At 36.1% G+C, this 5,192-nt stretch overlaps 1 pseudogene; it reads left to right on the forward strand.

Annotated features, from left to right (window-relative positions):
• Nucleotides 1-2,126: 2,126 nt before the first annotated feature.
• LOC149209384 (uncharacterized) lies at nucleotides 2,127-4,235 on the forward strand (annotated as a pseudogene).
• The last annotated feature ends 957 nt before the right edge of the window (nucleotides 4,236-5,192 follow it).

Below are 5,192 nucleotides of genomic sequence, written 5' to 3' on the forward strand. Positions count from 1 at the left end.
TATTTTGTAAGGTTATCAATGTTTCTTTTCCAAATGAAGTTTAAAAAAAATTAAAGTTTCAATTCTATGAAATTTTATTTTAAGGGACCTAGGGGATTAAATCATGTGAAAACACCTCCATTTAATATCCCAATTTCAAAACATTTCTTAAAGAAAAATTTTGTTTCATGAAAACCATACAACTAAAATGGTTGAAAACAACTATTCCCATTCCATCATGTGCCAAGCTAGATGCAATCTATATTTAGAAATAAAAAATACTTGAATGTTCAAAATACCAAATACAACACATACCAAAGACATGTACCACTCTTCACAACTTTTCAACTGACAACTACATCTTAACTTGCATAAAATTTAAAAGGGCATCATCAATGAGAAATTGACTTGAAGGATACTCCATGTGTACTTGTTCATTTTTAACTGCAGCGCATAGGTACTTGCAAACATTTTCAACTGACAAAAGGTCTTGTAGGCTCAGATAAAAGAGTAAAAATGTAGCATCAGTGCACACTCCTCATTTCTTGACCTTACATTCTTGAACATTTTCTATTTCCAATTACACTACATACCGAAGAAAGTTACCAACATTTGCAAGTTTTGACTGAAATCTATAACTTTCTTTATTACATCTGTAATTTTCAAACACCACTGATCTCAAATTTTGTAAATTGCCTTGAGACCTTGAAGTAAGATTTAAAATGCCATCACTTAAGGGATGTTTCATGACTACTTGTTCAATTTTCATTGAGTCACACACGTACTTGTAAACATTTTCAACTAAGGGAGGATCTTGCAGGCTCAGATTAGAAGTGAAAGGAGAATCAGAGGACATTACTTGATGTACCTTGCACCTGTCCACACTTCCCAACGTAGTCCTTCTTTTTCCATAATTACTTGGGAAATATTTATAATGACCGGTTGTCCTCATGAGAATATTATGAAATAAAATATCCCCTTGCAAGAAAATATTCCCAGAGTTATCCCACATTTTATGGGACACTCTTGCCATCAATAATTACTTTCTTCTAACTGTCTTGCCAAACCTGAATAATATCCAGAAACCATCATAGCCTCCAAATAAATCTCCATCTTTCCCGTATTACAAATAGCTTACGATTTCCAACATGGAAAAATAGTTCCCATGTAGAGTGGGTTAGCTAGATCTTCTTTCAAATGGTCCATTCAGTTTTATAGGTTCATGATTTTCATAAACGGTCACTTGATCGACAGGAGTAGCATGTTTTTTCTTTTAATGGCATTCTAATAATACTTAAACACTACAATCAACTATTTTTCTGAATGTCAATTTATCCTCGTTCCAACCTTTCCTTTCTTAACATCCTAATATATTTCCTTGAAGCAAGCAGTCTCTTTGTCAAAATCCTCAAGTTCCACCTCCAAACAATTCATGCTAGCCCAGAAATAATAGCATCCTTATCCATATTACTCCCAAGAGAGTTAACTATAAAATTCTCTCAATTTTTCCAATAACCCCTCAAAATAGACTACAATATTAAAATTTTCAACAATAAGCTTCTTTGTTTACTTTGAGAGAAAAAAAAAATCCACTTATCACACTCACTTTTTGAGCAATCTTGTCTTCCCGCTACCCCTAACACAAATTTTAAAAATATAAGAAAGTAACCACCACAGCATCTCAGTAACCAACAACGGAAATTATTTTCTACATACCAAGCAACTTCACACTTTAGAAGCATTTTCACTATAACTTCCACTTCCCTTAACCTGGCATCAAACTATCATAATTTAAAAGACAAACTAGCAACCAATATAGCATCTTGGTAGAGAAGAGAAAAAGTTAGATATCTAGATATGAGATTCTAGACATCTCAGACAAAACTTTATGGTCATTTATTTATTTTTCCAATTTCTCAATTTGGTGACTCACCAAATATGTACAAAAGAATTCACATTTTTACAATATAAATACAAATGATTTTTTTTGGAATACAATAGAATTGATGTTTGTGGGTGAATGGCCTAATCATGTACATCATTATTTATTCTAGTTGCCCAAAAAACAAGAGCCAATCATCATGTTGCACCAGTGTAATATGATCTTGGTCTTTGTTTCATCTGGGTTAGCGGATTTCATAGGCATAATGGTTACTCAGGTTGTAGTTCCTTTCCTTTTTTCTATAGTTATCCCCACTTTGCCTTTGTTCATATGGGCAGGCTGTTGTATAGGGATCTTCTTTTTGGAGAGAAAAATGGATCAAGGTGGTATTTGTTGCTATTTGTTGTGGTTTTCGATAGATGTGCAGAAGCCATTGAATATCTTATGTAAAAGGACCCATCTTAGCCCATCACTACTTGTGTGGAGGACTTGCTGGCTCAGATGACTTTATAAGAGAAGATCAGACAGATGACATAGATTTAAATAATAATTGCCACCACATATGTTATGAAAAGTTACTTCATTGGGAGTGTACTAAGTGGAGGAGGTAGCACTCCTACACCCAAGGCATCTCCGGCCACATGGATGAACATGGTGGATGAGCTCCAGAAGGGTTCCATGTTGACTCGTCCTTAGATCCCTATGATATGCGACATTGATGTTGTGCATGGCCACAATAATGTCTATGGGGATACTATCTTCCCTCACAATGTAGGGTTTGGAGCTACCAGGGATCCTGATTTGGCTAGAAGAATAGGAGCTACTACAGGTCTCAAATTTTGAGCTACTCCCATTTAATATGTACTTTCCCCATGTATTGTTGTTTGCAGAGATCCTTGATGGGGGCATTTCTATGAAAGCTACATAAAGGATCCAAAAATTTCCAAGGCGATGACAAAGATAATCTTTGGCCTGCAGGGGCAGCCTCCCACCAATTCCACGAATGGTGTGCCTTTCATAGCTCGAAAGTCAAATGTTGCAGCCTATGCTAAACATTTTTTGGGTGATGGTGGAATAAGAGAGGGTATCAATGAGAATAACACTGTAATTATTTATAAATTATTGGTGCACATCCCCATGACTACCTATTTTGATACCATTTCCAAAGGAGTGCACACAGTTACGGTTTCATGTTCTAGTTAGAATGGTTGAAAGATGCACGCTAACTATTTTCTTGTTTCTCATGTTCTTAAGAAGCAACTTGGCTTCAAGGGATTTGTTATTTCAGATTGGCAAGGTATTGATAGAATAACTAGCCCACCTTCTGCTAATTACTCTTTGATAATTTTGATGGTGTGAGTGTAGGGATTGACATGGTGATGGTTCCCTACAATTTCAAAGACTTTATTAACAATCTGTCTTCGCAAGTCAAGAGTGGTTTGATCCCCGTGACTAGAATAAATGATGCGGTTAGAAGAATATTGAGAGTAAAATTCACCATGGGGCTATTTGAGCATCCTCTGGCCAATCCAAGCCTAGCCAACCAACTTGGCAACAAGGAACACAGGGAGTTGGAAAGAGAAGTTGTTAGGAAATCTTTGGTCTTGTTGAAAAATGGGTAGTCGGCCAACAAGCCTTTGCTCCCTTTGGACAAGAATGCTTCCAAGGTTATTTTTGCAGCGACCCATCCTAATAATTTGGGTTATCAGTGTGGTGGATGGAGAATGACATGGAAACGATTAAGTGGAAACTTAACCATAGGAACTACAATTCTTGAAGCAATCAAATCAACTCTTAGCCCCTCTACTGAAGTGATTTATGAGAAAAATCCAGATGTTAACTATGTCAAAGTACAAGGGTTTTCATATGCCATTATGGTTGTTCGGGAGGCACCTTACGCAAAAATGTTTTGGGACAATCTTAATTTGACCATTCCCAGGGGCAAAAGTGACACGATTAAGAATCTTTGTGGCTTTTTGAAATGCCTTGTAATCTTAATATCTAGAAGGCCACTCATATTGAACCTTATCTTCCATTGGTGGATGCTTTTATTGTTGCATGGATTCCCGGCACCGAGGGCTAAGGTGTGACAAATGTTATTTTTTGAGATTATCATTTTCAAGGGAAACTGCCAAGAACATGGTTCAAGAGTGTTTATCAGCTTCCTATGAATGTAGGAGACAAGACTATGATCGATTGCTTCCCCTTTATTTCAAATTTGTATGAATATAGGGGACAATTGGGGAGATGCACTATATCCTTAGTTTACCTTGGATTTTGGATTGATCTGAATGTCAGGGACAAGCACTATGATCCCCTGTTTACCTTGGGTTTTCGATTGACCACAACAGTCACTGAAAATCCAAGGGAGTAATTTAGGCTTTCCCATCTCTTATTTAAAAGAGTGAACGCATTTTCTACTAAATTATGTCAGGTTGTGACAGATGTTATAGGGAAGCTTCCAAGAATATGGTTCAAGAGTGTTGATCAATTGCATATTAATGTGTGGGACAAGCACACTATGATCCCCTGTTTCCTTTGGGTTTTGATTGACCACAATAGTAGCTAAAAATTAGAAGTAATTTAGGCTTGCCCATTTCTTATTTAAATGAATGAATGGATTTTGTTAAAAAAATATGATCCTGGTCTTGAGATTACCATAAACAACACTCCATTTTGATAAGTAAGCCACCTTTCTGATTGTGTTTAGTCCTGACATTACCATGGCCCCCACTCCAATACTCTGATAAGTGGGGCAGCTCTATGATAGTGTCCACCTAACATATCACAACCCAACAAACACACCACAATATTTGAAGGTAGACATTGTTTCTCTCTTTTGACCCATCAGATTATTTTCCTGTACAACTTTTTTGTTTCAGATCGATAAATGTAGATAATTTACAACTATTGTCTACTTCTATATACAACCAAGCCACGTGTAGCTTTATTGTTTCATAGCCTTCTCATGAACAAGGCCTAAAAACAAAAATTGTAATATCATAGGGTCTAAATTATCAGCCAACATTATAAAAAATCTCCCAAAGGAAAAACTGTTGTTCTATTCTTATCATGAAAATTGGGATAGCATTTCTTCATATTTTTTGTCCTCAATAGACCTTTGATTCTCAAAGTAAGGAAAACTAATATGTACACCTCAAAACACACAAAGATAATGATTTGTTTTCTTTGTCTTCCACACCTCCCTGAGATAGGGTCAAAACAATCAATTTTGGGCCCAAATTACAAGTAATATCCCAAAGTAAAGCTGAAATTCTGATAATGTGTATTTACCACAGGCAAGCTATTCAGATTCCTGGTAGTTGAGAAG

The sequence above is a fragment of the Pinus tabuliformis genome, chromosome 1_2 (genome assembly GCF_031772625.1).
Source record: "Pinus tabuliformis cultivar Carrire ecotype Pingquan chromosome 1_2, CPIR1, whole genome shotgun sequence".
Lineage (NCBI taxonomy): Eukaryota > Viridiplantae > Streptophyta > Pinopsida > Pinales > Pinaceae > Pinus > Pinus tabuliformis.